The 19,982-nt window shown below is 38.2% G+C and overlaps 1 protein-coding gene across 13 annotated transcripts in view; it reads left to right on the forward strand.

Moving 5' to 3' along the window:
• The first annotated feature begins 76 nt into the window (after nt 1–76).
• The window catches only part of IMMP2L (inner mitochondrial membrane peptidase subunit 2), an 871,433-nt gene continuing 851,527 nt past the window's right edge, over nt 77–19,982 (forward strand). For 7 of the 13 annotated variants that reach the window (XR_002520741.1, XM_021935336.2, XM_021935339.2 and 4 more), the window contains exons 1-2: nt 83–145; nt 678–750. The gene's annotated coding sequence lies outside the window, so the exon portion shown is untranslated. Of the gene's footprint in view, nt 348–677; nt 751–19,982 lie in introns of all 13 variants that reach the window. The other 6 variants (XM_017956239.1, XM_021935337.1, XM_021935335.2 and 3 more) reach the window with 2 other exon arrangements.

Here is a 19,982-nt window from a genome sequence, read left to right on the forward strand (position 1 = left end):
CCTGGGCGGGCGGTCCAGAGACCAGTTCTCCACCGGGGGCGGAGCTTCGGAAAGCCACCGCGCGCCGGAGGAGCGGGGCGGAGCTTGCCGCCGGCGGAGGGCGGGGTCTGCGCGGGGACTTCCCCTGGGCTGAGCTGCGCAGCGGGTGCGGAGGGCTGGCGCCCGGCGTCCGGCGGCGGGCGGGGGGCTGTGAGGCTGGCGGGGGTGGGCAGGCGCGCAGCCGCCGACCCTTGGTGGTCTCCTGGGCTGGGGACCCTTCCCTGGGAGTCGGCCCCGGCCCCGGTGGGGCGAGCGTTGCTGGGGCGGAGGGGTGCGCGGCCGCGAGTCCTGCGTGATCGCGAGCATGTGTGCGTGCGCGTGTTTATGTGAGGCGCGTGCGGCGGCCACCCCTGCCTAGTCCTCTTCCTGGTGCCACTAGCTAACTAGGGTGGGAAACCGGCGCCAGAGGCGGCACACCTGGCACGGAGCCAGCCCACTCCTCCCCGCCGAGCCCCCAGAACGCGCCCTCTCCCATTCCTCACAAAGGGCACTAGTCCGGTCCCCGGCCCTGGCCCTGAGGGAGCGCTGTGGGGACGCGCTGCCTTCTGCCTGGAAGTGTTGGGCAGGTGGTGGGAGAGCCTCAGGCTTGAACAACAGGATTTTAAAGCACATGTCTGTCTGTCGTTTTTTACTTTTAGGGTTTTGGCCAAATTGGGCGAGGGCACAAAATAACCACTTACCCCTTCTCACCGAGGAAGAGCGGGAGAAAGGGTAAGTAAGGAATGGTCAGGGGTGGAAGGAGCTAGGACTGTCCTGAGAGCGAGAGAGAGAAGGGCTAGATCCAGAACTACTCCTGGGGAATATGGGCCCAGATTCTACCTTTTCATCGGGAACTGGAGGACCCACCTTCAAAGTCACAGGCCCTAAGCCCCGGGCTGTTTTCAGGCTCACACAGTCTATAAAGTTGCCTGGGAGTTTAACAGCTTGGGCATATGGATCCCTTTTAGCCGCTTGACCCGACAGAAAACTGCCCTTCCCCTTTACCTGTTTTTACCTTGCAACAGTGGTCCTCTCTAGTTGTCTGTCTCCGGCCCCTATCTTATTAGCCAGCTTTGACTAATCCCTGAGACCGTAGCACTAAAGAATCCAGGTCCTGTTTGATAATGAACAGTAACCCCCTCTAGGGATGTTTACATTTTAAAAGGGGACTCCTGAAGAAATCCTTTAGGACCCTGAGGCGTAAAGTTAGTAACAAGGTTACTAATGTTGAAGTTCTTTGGAATTTTCTCTCAAGCTTACAGAAGAAGATGTTTTGAGGGGAGAGAGATGACCAGGCTGGGCCTTTTTCTCTGGACTTTCACTCTTGGTACCTCCTTGCAAGCATTCCATTCACTTTTAAAAAGTTGCCAAAAAGGACACTGAAGTCTTCTGAGGCCTACTGTGATTTTCAGTGTGGTCTATTTCATTGGTTCTTCTGTGGGACTTTTCTGTCACTTCTTTAATACACTGCTTCCCTCTCCCCTGTATGGTGAAATGAAACACACCTCCTCTCACAAGGTTGGGAACTCCTTATGCATCCTGTATGTCACATATAAATAGCTGTTTTAAATTAGTTGAAATTCAGATTAGATACAAGCAGAAATGTAAACCACATTCTTGGATTCTTACACAGGATAAGTAGAATTGCCCTCTGTGATCGGCTGCCTATTCTGATACTGGCTGCCTGTATCCTGAACGTGCCTGTTTGTGCTCAAGTGATAGGTGACCACATAATTTACTTTATGGAAAACCAGGAAGTGATTGTTTATTGATAATGGGTTCCTTCATTGATTCAATAGCTAATTCTCTCTTTTTTACCATGTGCTGAGCACTTTTATCAGCACTTCGATAAAAGTAGGATGGTGAGAATGATGAGATTGTATTGGAGATGGCTGTTTTGGGGCAGGCCTTCCACCAGTTTTGTGGATTTTCTGAATCGTTACATGTTAATGTACAAGACTTTCCCTCTACTACTGATCATAGTGGTTTGCAGGTCTGTACAGTGTTGTGGAGAATATAATTATTATTACACGTTTCTAGTACGTTCAGTAATAAACTTACAAGGATGACTGACCTTGGCGATTTGTGTCCTATACTGAATAATGTTACAGTCGTTTTCCAGTGTACAAGTATAATAATTAGATGAGGATAACTTTTGTAGTTGTTCCATAAGAAGGACCTAATATTAGGAATCATGGAGAGTGTAAATGATGATGTACTTAGAAAAACAAATACGAAAGTAGACCATTAACTTGCATGGGTTTCTGTGCATTTAGCCTCATTTAAAAAATCTAAACTAGAATAGTTCTTTGGCTTTTTCTGGTTATAAGAGTAATATAAAGTCAAAAAAAGTTATTTAGAATTAAATCTGGGAGGGATGTAAAAGGCAAAATGTGAGTTTCCTATGAGCCTACTCTCAGGTGACCATTTAACAATTTGATATTTATTTCTTCAACTTTTTGTTCCATATGTACACATACTAAATATGCAACTTAACTATATGTTAAAAATGTATACATCTTAACTATGTATTATATATGGAACATATGTGAGATATAATACATGTTTTTATATATATCTATTTCACTGTTATTTGGTAAAATTATAAATTTCTTCCTTTTTCTCCTTCTTCTTGGCTATTTACCACCCCTCCTCACTCCACCCGAAACTTTCATGTAGAAGTAGCATGACTTTTATAGTCTTTTGGACATAAGCTTGATTTCTGGCTCTTATTTTATTAGCTGTGTCACTTTGGGCCATTAAAACTTCCCTGCTGCTTGATTTCTTATCCATCAAAACAGAACAAAGAGTATATATAAAAGAATGTGTGAAAAAACAGTGCTTGGCACGTAAGTACTTTTAAATTTCCCTCCCTGTTTTTCTATGTGGTCACCCATTACTTTCCTATGATCTTCCCTTTGATCGTGGAAAGCCATGTAGTACCTAACTTTCCTGTAGCTGTTAAGCCTCCCTGGGATTTGCTTTTCACAGGGGATCACCTGGTGTATCTGATCCTAGAATTTCTGGAACAGGGACTGACACCTGATGTGACCTTATCAGATCATTCCACAGCCCTGGATAAAGTGTGTCAGCTTGAAAAATGAAGGGAAAGAATTTCTATAATGTGTTTAAAAAGCCCTGACAGTGTTCTTAAAGTGAGAAAGACATACTACTGTATTTAGCTGAGTACTTAAACTTAGGATTTCTGTTTCAGAAATGTCTTTGGTTTATAAGAATTACAATAAAAATGCTGATGCTTCATGTCCAAACTGTCATGATTTTGCCAAGTTGTGGATTTAATATACAGCTTAGCTGAGTATTCAGCGTATCTAATACTGCTCTGAAAACTGAGAAAGACAAGTTCACAGACATCTGATTTCACAACAGACATCTGGTTTTACTTTACTGAGGAGTACGTTTTGTCAGTAGATTATAGGCATATCAACTGTACTGCTATAGTTTGTGGCATTTCTATCGTAAGCTGTGGTCTGTGGGGTTTAGTATGATGTTTTACTCAAATGACAGCCCACCGAAAATGAGCACCTGGTCAGATAAGCGTATTTCCCACAGGTTTCTTTTAGTGTCATTGTTCTTACAAGTTAACAAGGCAAAATCATTCTATCCTTGGTGGCTTTTATATTTTTTGTGGAAGCAAGAAAATATTCTTAAAGAAAAGCCTTACTTAAGAACCCATTGTATTCCACAAGTTTATTTTCAAGTCTATTGTTTGTAAAGTGAACAGTGTACTGATAGGAATAAATAGCATTTAGATTTCCAGGTCCGGACCCCAGGAAATATAGTACTTACTTTCATATGGTAGTAAGGAAAGCTTTTTAAACTCATTGTGAGCCTATTATATATTAGTGGTACTGTAGACTCTAATCGACATATGTAATAGTGTTTTGGAGGCAAGTGTCTTCTGAGTGCCAACCTAGAATGGTTGGACCACGTCTCCCGCCATTTTGAGATAGTGAGGGTATAGAAAAAGCTCTGGAGGTTGTCATTCTTAGGTTTTCAGGCGGGTCTTGTCATTGCTTAGCTGTTGACCTTGGACGTAAATTCCTCATGTGTAAATGGGATAATTACTCATGATTACTGTGAAATTCAGTCATTGAGTGTAATGTAGCACAGTATCTGTCATAAAATAAATTCTCAGTAAATAGTTGTTTAATTTTTCCTCAAAGTCCTAGACATAAGAACAAAGATACCCTTCCACCCCCTGCCCTTGCATCCGGATTAAGCCATTGGCCTGGACCTGTGGCTCCACTGGAGGGAAACTACCCATGGCATTGGGGATTTGGTAGTGGGGACTCAGAAAGGGTGATGCAGAATAATGACACAGGAGAGGGGTTGCGAACTGAGAGAAAGGTGGCAGTCTTGATCAGTCCATGAATTTAGGTCAATGAATTACTTGGTTCCTAGAAACAACCATCTTTTTCTCTGGCTTCTCTCTTGATCTTTGTCAACTGTTCCACTGGAAACTTTTACCTTCTTGATGTCTACTTAGTCCAATAACAAGGTTTTTTTTTGTCATCTTCATACTACCTGAATAACCATATTTTTCTATTTTTTTTTAATGGTTAGGACTTAGTAATGGATATCTGTACTACAGTAACAGATGTCTGTACTACAGATGTCTGTACTTTCTTAAGATCTGGTATTTGTTTTTCTATACTCAAAGTCCAGTTGATTTTCTTGTTCTTTCATTGGCCCATACCTTATTCATTAACCTCTCCTCTCCTTTTTTATTATATATCTGCATTGAACTAGTAATGTACACGGAACTAGTGACTGTGAATTGGACTAGTGAGGAGGATATAAAGATGAAAAGTCGTTGTCTTTGACCAAGGATCTTATAGTCTAATAGGACTACAGATATCTTGACCAGTAGTTCAAATACAGTATGCTATTTGCTATAACAGAGGTAGGTACAAGTGCAAATGAAATCTAACATGAGCTCTTGATCTCTGCCTGCAATACTAGGGAAGGGTTTTAGTAGTGGTTGTGTTTGAGCTGAGACTTGAAAACTGAGTAGGAGCGGACATGTTGATAAGCAGTAGAAAGCATTTCTAGGTAAAGCCAACAGCCTGAGTAGTTGTGTGGCATTACGAGAACATAGTGTGTACTGGGCACTATATGTAGGTAAGTTATATTAGAGTGTGAAGGACAAGGTCAGGAGTGAAAGGAGATGAAACTGGATAGCCAGTTCAGGGTACACTTCCTATACCATGTGTAGTAGTCAGCCACTGAAGAATTGTGAGTGTCATGGAAGATCACTGAAAGCAGTGTGCTGGGTAGATTGAAGGTGGAGTGGGGTTGGGTGTGGGGACATGGCAAGATTGGAAGCTTTCAAGGACAGTGCATTAGTATCGATAAGAGAGGTTGAAAGCTTAGATAAGGGTGGAAGTAGTGGGAATAGAGAAGTGAGAATGTTTAGGAAAAGTTAGATGAGGGAGAATTTGCTGGTCTTTGTGACTGTTTGAATGTAAAAGATATGGGAGAGTGAGAATGTTAGAATGCTTCATAGGTTTCTGGGTAGTGAGTGGGAAAAGAGAAGAGGAAGAAGGTATGAGGGAGAAGAGAATGAGTTCAACTTTGGACCTGTGTTTAACATGCTTGCAGGGCATATCATTGGCAAGTGTGAGATGTCTAGAAGGCAATTGGATATAGGATCCTGGAACAGCACAAGAGATTGCAAAGGCTGGAGAAACAGATGTGTGTGTTCTTACCATGTGGAGAGTGCTCCATTATTGGAATGCTAAGCTAGTGAGAGTTATTTATATCCTACTTCTCAAGGTCATCACCAAGGCCTGATTTTTCACAAAAAAAATTTGCAACCTCTGGCATAAATGGGTTAAGGAACCCTCAGGGCAGTGAGAGAAATGGATATATAAATAAAGCAATCTGGGCATGGTGGCTCACCCCTGTAATACTAGCACTTTGAGAGGCTGAGGTGGGTGGATCACCAGAGGTCAGGAGTTCGGAACTAGCCTGGTCAACATGGCAAAACCCCATCTCTACTGAAAATATAAAAATTAGCCAGGCGTGGTGACATGTACCTGTAATCCTAGCTACCCAGGAGGCTGAGGCAGGAGAATCACTTGAACCCAGGAGGCAGAGGTTACAGTGAGCCAAGAATGTGCTACTGCACTCCGGCCTGGGTGACAGAGCAAGATTCCATCTCAAAAAAAAAAATAAAAATAGATAAATAAATAAAAATAAATATATAAATAAAGCAATGCTTTGAGGGGCAATATGTACTATGATAGAGTTAGAGTTCAAGGTAAGATAGATGCAAAAAAATGGACTTCATTATTTTTGTGATCCTGAAGGACTCACAGAAGGTGATACCTGAGCTATATCTTGAAGTGTGGCATGGTGAGGTTCAGGGAGTGAGATTGGGGGAATAAAATAGTCCTTAATGGCCCCATGATAGCAGCAGAAGGGGCTTGGGTTTCTCCTCTCCCCTTTCTTGTTCTTTATGATTTTGTTGCAAGATATTTTTGTCTTTGAGGAAGTTCTTAGGGGGTTAATATGTTTCAGTTTACATATAGACATATCAGCATTTTCTCCCTGTGGTATAAACTTTCTGTGAATTTACCAACGCTGGTTTATTATATATTAGACAGCTGACACAAACCAGTGCAATTAAATCAAGTATCTGGGGGATGAGGTCCAGGCAGTGATATTTTCAAAGCATCCTAGGTGTCCTCATGGCAGTCAGGGTGGAGCACCGCTGGGCTGAAACATGGTTTAGAAGAAAAGGCTGGGATTTGGTGCCAAAAACTTGTAGATTAGATTCTTGCAATTCCTTTTAATAGTTATATATCCTTAGTTAAGTTACTCAGACTTCTCTAAGGCCATCATTGAAAAATGGGATGGTAGTATACCCGTCCTGCCTACCTGTTTTGCAAAGTTATATGGCTCAAAAGACGAGATTTGTGTGAAGGGACATTATATGCAGATGTGATTATAACAATAAAATGTTCTTTTGACCTTCTCCAGCAGTGGACAGGCTTAAGAGCTGGCTACCTTGTTCTGTAAGATGGTAACTACTTCATGGATTTTGATTTAATATTTTACCATCAGGAGCATTTTGATAATACATTTTACTACATTTGTGTAATGCTACGAGGTTGAAGACCTAAAGCCAAAAAGCAGAACCTTAAAGAAACAGCAGTTGAGCATTTCCTGTCTGACATATTCTAATTGTTTAAAATTACACAAATGCTTATTGTAATTAAGATTGTTAAGTGTGTAGTCTCAGTGTCAGTAATATTTTAGTGTTAAAATTCTCTAAATGTATTAAGTGTTTATTTTCAAGATATGCACGTTAAAAAATAGCAATTTTCCAGAAAACAGTAAGAACTCCACAGAGTGCAATGGAGCACCACAAATTCACTTATTTTGTAGATTCACATTATATTTGTTAAGAATACAGGGACATATATTGTGTCTGTGTACTGTAGGAAGCCTGACATACTAGCGTCAGTCATATAATCACATAGAAATGATCATCCTTACAGTATTATACCTTATTTTAGTTGAGAAGAAGGTGGTATTGTTTGAACCTTCTTGAACCTAAAACCTAAAGACTGGGTTGCAGATCTGTTTTCTCTACTTATTCCTGTATGATAGTTGGAAAATTAACCCCTCTGAGCCTCATATGTAAAACTGGGTTCTCTGTTGTTTTGTAACATGAAAAACTTAGTGGCTGAAAACAACAATAATTGTTTGTTATCTCATGGTTGCTGGGGGTCAGCAATTTGAGGGGCCTTGCTTGGGTCTCTGGAGGTTGCTGTCAGGTATCAGCAGGAGTGGAAGTTTTATAGGAGCATCACTGGAGCTAGAAAATTCACTTCCAAGGTGGCTTACTCACATGGCTGGCCAGTTGGTGTTGGCAGGTTGGTTACTTTCCACGATGGGCTTGCCATAGGGCTGTTCTCATGAGGTGGCAGATGACTTTCCTGAGATTCAAGCCACCGAAGTGGACGCTGCAGTGCCTTTTATGCCTTACCTGTGGAAGTCATACACCATCATTTCAGATGTATTCAGTTGGTCCCATAGACCAGTCCTGATTCAGTATGGGAGGGGATTACACAAGGACATGAGGCAAGGATCATTGCGGACTGTCTTGTGAGGGCAGGCTACCTGAGAGGATAACAGTCTCTACCTGACATAGGATTGCTTTGAGATGCATTGTAAGCATTTATGGGAGAGTCCTTTGTAAGCCATTAAAGCAGCATATAAATGTGTTATAGAAGTGATGGTGGCTCACACCTATAATCCCAGCACTTTGGGAGGCCAGGGCGGGTGGATCACTTGAGGTCAGGAGTTAGAGAACAGCCTGGCTAACATGATGAAACTCTGTCTCTACTAAAAATACAAAAATTAACCGGGTGTGGTGATATGCACCTGTGATCCCAGCTACTCGGGAGGCTGAGGCAGGAGGATCTCTTGAACCCTGGAGGTGGAGGTTGCAGTGAGCAGAGATTATACCACTGCACTCCAGACTGGGTGACAGAGTGAGAGTCTGTCTCAAAAAAAAAAAAAAAAAAAAAGTGATACTGTTCTTTTTGACCAGTAAAACTGAATGGAAGTTGAATTATTTTGCTTTGTGTCATGTTAGCATTATGACACACTTTGCTCCAAATCCTTTCCTGCTTTCTTCTTTAAAATCGTGTTATATCTTTATCTTATATCTTACTTTATATTCAAGAATTCTCCCCCTTTAATAATCAGCTAGAACAAAATAGCATGTCTTAAGTTTCTCACATCTCTGGTGTAGTAGTACTACATTGAATGGAAGAAAATTATAAACGAGCAGTGGCTATAGCATGAACTTGTTGGTCATCTGAGTAATAGCCTCAGGTTTCATTCTAGAGCATCTCCTTGAGGAAACCTCTGAATGTCTTCTTTGTATTTCTCTTTTAGTACTTTCTCTACTTTGCCTGGACTATAGTCTTACCATATTTTTGATTGGAAAATTCTTAAGGTAGAAGGGGCTATATTTCCTCCTATTCAGTGTCTTTTATCACCTTTAAGCTAATGCTTTGTACTTCACTGGTGCTTTATCAGTGTTTACTGAGCTGAACGGCTGGCAGAACTCTAGCCTTTGTTGCTTCCCTGAAACTTCAGATAAAGAAGGTCGTGTTTTGCTGAGGTGGTAGTGGTAGTGGTGGTGGATCCTGCCAGAACCATCTTTGAACCTGTCTTATAGGTCCCTGATTTGCCATTGGAGCCCTTAGCCTCTCATAAATGACTCAGGTATTTGGACTGTTTGTTAGTTGCTTCCTCACTGATGACCAAAGCAAGCAAGTGACCACACACACACCTCTAACAGTCATACCTAACATACCTAATAGTCATACCTAGCATACTATTTGTTTCTAAACACATAGTATGTTTTTGGTAGTACATAGTATGTTAGGTGTAACTTTCAGAATCTCATTGAACTCCTGCTTAGTTTGGTAACACATAGTATGTTCTTGACTTGTTAAATTAAGAAGACCTAGGATATAAAAGTGTACAACTTTCTTTCAGGCAATAAATCATAAAAATTTAATATTTGTACCTTTTCCCAAGTTTATTCTGAGACATAGGTCTTTGTCACACACACTTTTATATATCTTTCCTTTGAAAAATGTAGCATTTACAGTCAACTTTTGAAAAATCATTTTGCTTGTTGCTGGAGGACACGTTGCAAACACATTATCAAGTTCTAGTTTTGTAATTGTATATAGCGAAGACTTTTTTTAAAGAAGGGAAATGTTTGTAATGTCATCATGTTTTGTATTTTAGGATAATTTTGTTTCATATGATTCCCATTATGTAAACTAATAATCACATTTGTATCAACTCAGGATTCTTTTCTCCTTGTTCCTGCAGATTTTCTCCTGCAGATTTATCTGCTGACTTCCCACTTTAGGAGTTCTTTGCTTCCTTAGCCCCACTACCTGCCTTCTCCATCTCTTGTCTGACTCCTACCCTGTCTTTGGACTCAGTATACTGATGACCATTAGAGGATAAGCAGGCTACAATGGGCAGAGCAGATGTTGTGAGGAACAATGTGTATGTAAATAAGAGCGGTGCAGAAGGTTAGGATTGACAGCTTTCTACTAAATAGGTAACAGAGGTAACAGAGGACCTGTGAAGTAATAATTTATAGGAGAAGATTAAGATTGCCACAGATATTTTGCCTTACTTATGTAAAATAGACTATTTTTTAGGGTCATTTTTGGTTCACAGTAAACTTGAATGGAAGGTACAGAGATATCCCATTTGCTCCCTGCCCTCACACATGCATAGCCTCTCCCGCATGATCAATATCCCCCACCAGAATGGTACGTTTGCTACAATTGATGAACCTACATGGACACATCATTATCCCCCAAAGTTCATAGTTTACATTAGGGTTCATTCTTGATGCAGTGCATTTAGTGGGTTTGGACAAATGTATAATGCCATGTATATACCCTTATAGTATACAGAGTATTTTCACTGCCTAAAAATCTTGGGTTCTGCTTATTCATCCCTCCCTTCTCCTAACCCCTGGTAACTTCTGATCTTTTCACTGTCTCCAACGTTTTTGCCTTTTCCATAATGTCATAGAGTTAGAATCATATAGTATGTAGCCTTTTTGGCCTTTATTTTTAGTTTTACTGGTATTGCAGATTATTTACAAAGTATCAGCATTTGTTTAATAGTTGCTTGAATAAGAGTTTTTTTTAGTGTCAGATTTAAATACTGAATAACTATTATTTAGTTTTGTTAAATGTTAATAACTATTTAGCACTGTTATGTGAAGGCAGTTTGAATCAGTTTATAAGTGAATTAGCTTGTGCTTTTTATGAGTCTCACTACGTTTTTTTTTTGAGACGGAGTCTTGCGCTGTCATCCAGGCTGGAGTGCTGTGACATGATCTCAGCTCACCGCAAATTCTGCCTCCCAAGTTCAAGTGATTTTCATGCCTCAGCCTCCCAAGTAACTGGGATTACAGGCGTGTGTTACCATGTCTGGCTAATTTTTGTATTTTTGGTAGAGATGGGGTCTCACTATATTGGCCAGGCTGGTCTCGAACTCCTGACCTCAGATGATCCACCTGCCTCGGCCTCTGAAAGTGCTGGGATTACAGGTGTGAGCCACCACATGTGGCCAGAGTCTTACTATTTCTCATGTTTAAGAGATATCCTGTAGTCTGAATATGTGGATTTTATCCTGTAGTCTGAATATGTGGATTATGACAACATATTAGAAGATTTTTTGAGACCTGTCTGATGTATATGACTACATTATGTCAATACTCTAAACATTCAGTTAAAACTCTTATATCAAAACTTAAAAAATAGGCTTCAAATATAAATACCCAGATGTTAACATGGTGATATATAGTGAAAAGGATATGTAAGATCTTTATTCAGGTGCTGGCTCTGTTATTACCTATACGAACATGAACAAGTTGCTTTTTGTCTCTGAACTTCATTTTCCTTCTGTGAAAATGGAGATAACACATACTTCATAGGTTATTTTGGAGGACTTTATAAGCTGTTTGTAAGAATCCTATGTGAATTTAAACTCATAAAGAAAAGAGAGGAATTGTTCGGTTAATGAGTCAGACTTGGTTACTATCGTAGACTTAAATTTTTTTGTTTTGAAGATTAATAGTAAAGAAGGGGAATAATGATTTGGGGCTAACAAGTCAATACTGCCAAACAGATGGTTATGTAGCAGCATCTGAGAAAAAAATGACTGTATTTTTTGCTGAAAATGTCTCACTGATTAAGCCTTCTTTTGTCTTCTTGTGAAAGGTATATATACCCTTTGGGATATTCTCCTTGTGTGCTTTGGTCTTAATCATATTTATTACCTAGTTGTCAGCTTGAGATGTTAGTCTTCCTTCCAAAAGCATAAATTATATTGCCACATTTTTGTGTAGTGTCAGAGACACATTATTTCCTATTTGTAGGAAGAAAATGCTAGATTCTAAAGCACTTACGACCGGTCTCTGTATGGGTTGAGCCACGAGGGCAAGGTAGAATTAGATGGAAAGATTCTTGGGAAGAGAATAGAAATAACCTTGTAAAATTAAATTCCTGAGGGAGGTGCTATATTAAATACAATTCTAGTTTCAATCAAAATGTCCCTATAGTTTAAAATACTTAGAGAAAAATGGTGACATGATAATGAATTAAAATTATAAAAAAAAACTATACACTTCTGAGTTTGAGAACAGTTGATGGTGATTACTTCGAAATAAAGGTGTAATTGTCATCTCCTGTTAGTACCATTGACATGCTTATTATATTGTAATATCAACTTTTTGTATTTATACTAATTTACTTTTTTCTGTTAACTTCAAAGTGTATCATGTATCTAAAGACAGAACGGTGGTATATCCTGTGACAACAGATGTAAGAATGACTGTTCAGCTGCTAACTCCTAAAGTAGACATGGAGAATCAAAAAGGAATTGTCACCAGCAAATAAGAAAGAGTACAGACAATTCCTGTTAAGTGTTACCTGATTTATGGTATTGAGAATGGGGAGAAGAAAAATTTAAAAGCATTCTAGAGAAGCATGCAGTCAAACAAACTTTATTTTTTGAATGTATTTGGAAGAACTTTTTTGGTGTAGCAAGCACATAGAAGATCAGTTGAGAGCATTGAATTGGGTGACAAGATAGATAATATTGTGTCCCTGAAACTGGTTTCTCACTACCTAGGCTAAATGTGGGGAAATTCAATGTTCATAACATTTCATGAATTCTTTCTGGACATTTAATCTCATCTCTTGAAAGCAGGATAGGCCAGGTGCAGTGGCTCACACCTGTAATCCCAGCGCTTCGTGAGGCTGAGGCAGGAGGATCACTTGAGTCCAGGAGTTTGAGACCAGCGTGAACAACATGGTGAAACCCTATCTCAACCAAAAATACAAAAAATTAGCTTGACATGGTGGCATGTGCCTCTGGTCCCAGCTCCTTGGGAGGCTGACATGGGAGGAGTGTTTCAGACTGGGAGGCAGAGGTTTCAGTGAGCCGTGATCATGCCATTGTACACCAGCCTGGGCAACACAGTGAGACAAAATTAGACTGATGTAGTGGTGCCCATGGGTAGTCCCAGCTACTCAGGGAGGCTGAGACGGGAATCGCTTGAGCCCAGGAGTTTGAGGCTGCAGTGAACCATAATCACAACACTGCACTGTAGCCTGGGCAACAGAACAAGGCCCTGTCTCCAGAATAAAAAAAAAAATAAAATAAAATAAAATAAAATAAAATAAAATAAAATAAAATAAAAAACTAAAAAATAAAAAAAGCAAAAAAGCAGGATGAAAAGGGGAGTATGACAGTTTGTTTAGCATACAATGGAGAAGTAAGAGTACAGTCGTTGAGTGAATTGCATGAATTTGGGCCCATACTTGTCCATTTTGAATTTTATGATAAAGTGGTGAGAATCAACTATGATTTTTTATTATTAGAGGTCTCATCTTTAAGTTGGTCTGATTGTCTGGTTGTTTAAAGTTGCCTTGCAGCCATGATTGTTCCAAGCCCTTAGTCAAAGAAGTAGAGCAGCACATTACCTTATTTCACCTTTCTGTAGCATTCTATTCCATAGTGGTTTAAAATTCACTTATTGAATAAATGAGAGTATATTTGATATTTGAATCAGTTTCAAGTCTGCTCACTGAAGTGCTGGTTAAACTCAAGATTGCAGTCAGTAATCTTTGTAAAATTCTCTGACCAGCATTCTGCTGCTTAAAATGGTTTTGTGGCTTCTAGTTGCCCTAAAATTAAGAAAAACTTACTTAAATTGGCCTAAAAGACCTATCCTACCTGGCTCTGCTTGCCTCTTCAGGTTTTTCTCTTTTTTACTACAATATTAGCCTTCTGTACCCCAATGAGACTAATTTATAGATAATAAGTTCTTGTTACCTGGGCCTTTGTTTCATTTTTAAAATTTGGATAATATCTTCTTATTTTTTTCAGATACAATTTAAATGTTTAGAGGCCTCTATAAATTTTCCTTGCTGTGTGTTACTATGTCACAAAATTCACTGGATTTACTTATTTGTAAATATAATGTAGTAGGCCCTAACTAAATAATTTTTGAATCAAGGTGATAATTGAGTGATTAGGGAGAGAGCAGAGACATCAACTTGAATGGACCTTTGAAGGAAGGGAAGAACATTCAAAATAAGGAATATAGTTTGAACAAAGACATAGTGGAAGTACCCGTGTTTCTAAATTTAAGAATTAAGAAAACATAGTATATCAAAAAGCAAAGAAAAACTAGGAAAAAAATGTTTGCAACTCATATCATACGAAGACAGCTGATTTCATAAATATGTAAAGAACACAAACAACTCAGTGGAAAGAAGACCAACAATTGGATAGAAAAATGGACAAATATACGAAGAGTATTAATATTTCATAATAAGAGAAATGCAAAATTTAAACTTTAATGAGATGCCTTTTTTAAAAAACCTAATCGGCAAAGAAACAAATTTTGAAAACACAATGTGTCATTGAGGGTATAGGGACCTAGGCAAGTGTGATCATTGCTAATGGGAGTATGGATTTGTGCAATTTTCATTGAGATCAATTTGGAAAATTTGAAATATATATAGCATTTGAATTTTCTACTAGAATGTATCCTATAGATCCTGTAATTGTGTGAAATAATGTATTTAAGGATACTCTTGGCAATGACTGGAAACAAATGCCCATCCTTAGGGTAGTGGATCAATAAATTATAGTATATATAATGAAATATTTATGTTGTTAAAAATAAGGCAGTTTATATATACTGAAATGTAATAATCTTCAGGATATAGTAGGTCAAAAAGGAAAATGCAGAACGATGGATAGATTATTTTGGAGGAGACTTAAGAAATGTATTTTCTTATATATGCATTGACTATTTCTGGGGGGAATTATAAGAAAATGGAAAATGCCTCTGGGGATTGGAACTTGGTAACTGAAGAGCAGGGATGGAGGTTATTTTCCATTGTATTCCTCTTTTAAGTATTTTAAATTTTGTATTAGGTAAAAAATAAAAACAAGGAAGAAATATATTCAACTCAAAATGTACTTCTGCATTACATATAGCCAACTCTGAGAAATCAGGGAATAGAAAAATGAATTTAAAAAGAATCCTGTGGTTCACGTATCTGATAAGGGGTTACTATCCACAGTATATAATTTGGGAGGCTAGGGCGGGTGGATCACCTGAGTTCAGGAGTTCAAGACCAGCCTGGCCAACATGGTGAAACCCTCTCTCTACAAAAAATACAAAAAGTTAGCTGGGAATGGTGGCCTGTAATACCAGCTACTCGGGAGGCTGAGGCAGGAGAATTGCTTGAACCTGGGAGGCAGAGGTTGCAGTGAGCCGAGATCGCGCCACTGCACTCCAGCTGGGTGACAGAGCAAGATTCCGTCTCAAATAACTCCGAACATCTCAACAAGAAAAAACAACCAGACTAAAACATGGGCAAACGGTTTGAATTGACATTTCTCCAAAGAAAATATACAAATGACCAATAAGGGCATGAAAAGATGCTCAACATCATTAATCATTAGGGAAATGCATATCTAAGCCCTAGTGAAATTCTGTCTCACAATCATGAGGATGACTCCTATGGAGTTTTTTGGAAGCTTCTATGGGCAGAGCTGACCAACCTGTTTTCTCTCTTTTTTTTTTAAAAATTAATATTTAAAAATATAATTGTACTAGTTTTATCTTAATAGTGTAAAATATGTGATCCTTTTGTTCTGCTCTGAGAGTGTGTGTGTGTGTGTGAGAGTCTGACTTCTGGATGCAGATACTGTGTTCTGATGTTGTCTTATTCGGATTCTCTCAATGTAAGAGAGAGGATTGGGGTTTTTGTCTTCGTTGGGGTTTTGGTTTTTTTTCTACTTTAATTTGTCTCACTCTTGTTTTGTTTGGGGTATAAACCGTTCTCAGGGATCCTTTAATTTTCCTTCATTCTTAGGGTAGCCACTTACCTTCCTTCCCTCATGAAAAAAAAAAAAAAAAGCCAATATACATTATTTTTATATATGTTGAATGTAAACTTCCCCTCCTCAGCTGCTTTTCTCTCACCTTGTTTTGCTGCTCTGTTACAGTAAGCCTGAATTCTGTTTGTCCTCTGCTACAAAGGCCACCTTTTCGATTTTTCCCAGTCAGTGAAATAGAACGTGTCTAGAATACAAAAAGCAGATGACATATTATTCCAAAGGTAAATATGTACATATAAATTTATTGGGTCTTATTGATTTTCTCTGTGATAGGTGAGGTATCTAATTTAGTTGCTGTGTTGATGTTTTACACTTTTATCTCCTTATTCAGTAACTTTGCTCTTTCTTTGCATTAAAGAAATACGAACTGAATTCAGAGTCGATAGGAGCCATACTTATTTTTTTTTTATTATACTTTAAGTTCTAGGGTACATGTGCACAACGTGTAGGTTTGTTACATTTGTATACATGTGCCATGTTGGTGTGCTACACCCATTAATGGTCATTTACATTAGGTATGTCTCCTAATACTATCCCTCCCCCGTCCCCCCACGCCACGACAGACCCCGGTATGTGATGTTCCCCATCCTGTGTCCAAGTGTTCTCATTGTTGAATTCCCACCTATGAGTGAGAACATACGGTATTTGGTTTTCTGTCCTTGCGATAGTTTGCTCAGAATGATGGTTTCCAGCTTCATCCATGTCCCTGCAAAGAACATAAACTCATCCTTTTGTAGAGCCATACTTAGTTTTAAGTGTAGAATTTCTTTCAGCCAGGTATGATGTTGCTCACTTTATTTCCTTGATCTCTTTTTCTTCCTAGTTCTCAGGTATTAAAGCTATAAGATGTACACTGTCCACACCTGTGAATGATTCTGAGTTCATTTGTTTTGCTAATTTTTCTCTCCTGCTAGGAGATGTGAGGAAAAAAGTGTGAGGAAAAGTATTTTCTGTTCAGCTTCTTTTGGAAATAAAGTAGTCGAAGGGGAATGAAAGGTATATTCTTAAAGATTGCTATTTGATTATGGAATACAGAAAATTTTGAGTAGTAGTTTATCTGAAGTGTGATTCTCTCTTGGAACATCTAACATCCTATTAGTGTTAATTTGCATATCTTTTGCTTTTAACAAAGGTGTGATTGGATCAGAAAATATAAAGGCTATACATTTGCTCTCATATAAAATTAATTTTAGGGTAATACAACCTTCTAGCTAATTTTTATCTTTGTTGAAAGTATTTTTGACTGAGGATTCTGGTTGGTTAGAAGCCAGAGGAGTCTGGTTGGTTAGAAGCCATGCTGTTCAGGCCGGTACATTGGGGATTAATCAAGAGTGGTCTTGCTGGCTTACAGAGAAGGCTTATCTCATCTCTTTGCCCAACACGTATTTTTGTTCTCAAGCAAACTAATATAGGGAAATTGGTGTCAGGGGAGGGGTTTGTTATACTAGCAGTCCCTGCCAGTTACAGGAGGTGACTAGTGTGGTGATTAGCATCAGCTTTGTATTTGAAAAGTAGAGCACACTAATATGGTTATGAATGTTTTAATAGGTAGATAACGAACTATTGCAGAAAAAGTAGTAGTTTAAAATTAATTGCAGTTTTGGTTGAAAAATGTAGTTGACTCTGTTCTGTATTTGCTTTTATATTTGCTGAAAGTATTACACATAAAGATTATGCTTTAAATACTGTAAAATGTTTTTCTAGTATTAAGTAAATGATTGTGGAAAATGTTATATTTGAAAGGTCATGTTGATTTTCTGGCATTTCCAGTTTTACATTTTATATATACAGTTGGACTGCTTTAGCTTCTAGTTGAGTGTTAGAAGACCCAGGTAATAAATGTAGAAGATAAATTGCAAAAGGACACAATGTTTTAGAATGCACATATATTTTATGTTTCTTTTGTTTCAACAGTGAAATTTCAAATTCTAAGAGGCAGTTGAGAGTGCTGAAAGTACAGCAGGATAATAAGGACCTTCAGTAATTGTGAAGTTTAAAGACAACCCTGATAATACTTTTTATTAATTGATGTTCCATATAGACTTTGTACTTTTCTTCCTTTTCTACCCCTTCTCCATTTGAATGAGACTTGAACATTTATCTTTTACATAGTGGATTGAATTAATTGTGTATTCAGAACACTTTTCCAAATAAGTAGTATCTGAATGCTGCAGTAGCAGTTATGAAATCAATAACTCATCATGCCCTGTGTTTTATTGGGAGTGCTGAATATTTATTGGGGGTTATGAGTAACTGGAGGCAGTATAGCATAGTGCTTAAATACATAGTTTACAGGGTCAAATAATCTGGATTCAGCTCTGCTATTTACTGTCTCTTTGACCTTGGGAAGATTCCTTAAGCACTCTGAGCATCAGTTTATATCTTTTAAAATGGGGATAAAAGTAAGGTTAATGTAGAGATTAAATGAGGTAATTAAAGTAACAGTTTTTAATATTACTATGTTTAATACAGTGATATAAAATTTTAATCAACACAAAATGAATATTCTCTACTAGACTGAGGTTTTTATTTTATTAGTTTTACAACAAGAATATTTAGTTTTTTTGTTTTCCCAATTAATGCTTCCTTTAGAGTTTGTAGATTTTTATCATAATTTATGGAAGAGTAATACTGACTGATTTTTGTGAATGGCTAATCACTCTATTAAAAATGAAACAAAACCTTACTATACCACTAGCCAAAGATTTTTATATTTTATATTTCATAATCTAATATTTGTAACTGAGGTTAATATCCAAAATATAGGAAAATGTTGATATGCTTTTGACTGAGAAAAACTAGCCTTTTAAGTATTTCTTGGAGGATTCTGTTACCTACATCTCACTTTTATTTTTAAAACTCACCTTTCATCAGGGATTTTATTATGGCTGGTTTTGCTTAACATGTATGAAGAAGTAAAATTGCCACTTTTCTTTTTAATTACTTGGATAACAATTAGTTGGTTAGGGACAGGTCTTTTTAGGTGATATGCCTAGTCTTTTTTGCAGAACAAAGCTACATTAGGTTCTGAGAAACTTTATTTTTCAAAACTGGTAGATATTAATTTAAATTGCATCAAATCTCTGTATGGCTCATGTATTTTTATCTAGCTCATATATTCCCTGAAACCTATCAAAATTGTTACTGAATTTTCTTTCTAAGCCATTTATTGTCACAGTCATTGTGAAACTCCCTAATATCATTTGATGTTGATGAGACAATAAAAATAAGTTTCTTATAAAATGGGAGAGATCAGATTATTCTCAAGGCTACTAAACTGCTGTTTAAGATGAAAACAACCTTTCTGGTGACCAGTATAAAAATAATTTAGTTTTATTTACTATTATTGGTGCTTATTTGCAAATGGAGGCATAACTTATCTCTGCTGCTGAAAGCAGGAATATATTAGAAGCTTTCCTAATGTGTTTATTAAATGGACGCAGGTATGACGTAAAGATCAGACAAGAAATTTAGCAATGTTATCTTTATAAGTGTAAATAATTTCATGAGTATGTTGACCTTATAGCAGAAGTCAGAAATGGCCTTTGAACATGGGTGTAGTGATGATGATGGGACATATCATGGAAGATAGGTAATTTTAGTACTGTAAGGGAGGGGCCATTCTGATATTGGAGGGTAAAGGCCTGAAGTTAGAATCATAGAATCATAGATAATTGGAGCTAAGGTCATCTATTCAAATAGATGAAATGAATTGCTTACTCATTGGCATAGCTAAGACTTGAATCCAAATCTTATTTTGGACTTGGTACAAAGCATAACAGGAACAGAAAACACTTAGCCCTAGAACAGAGTGGGCACTTGGTTCTTTGGGACGGACACATGCATGGAGAGGTAATATCAGATGAGTTGCATGGCTGTCAATACAGCCTGATCTGGCTGCTTATTTTCTCCATTGCTCTCTTGACTGGCATTTAAAGGAGTGGAATGTCATC

The sequence above is a fragment of the Papio anubis genome, chromosome 4 (genome assembly GCF_008728515.1).
Source record: "Papio anubis isolate 15944 chromosome 4, Panubis1.0, whole genome shotgun sequence".
Classification (NCBI taxonomy): Eukaryota; Metazoa; Chordata; class Mammalia; order Primates; family Cercopithecidae; genus Papio; species Papio anubis.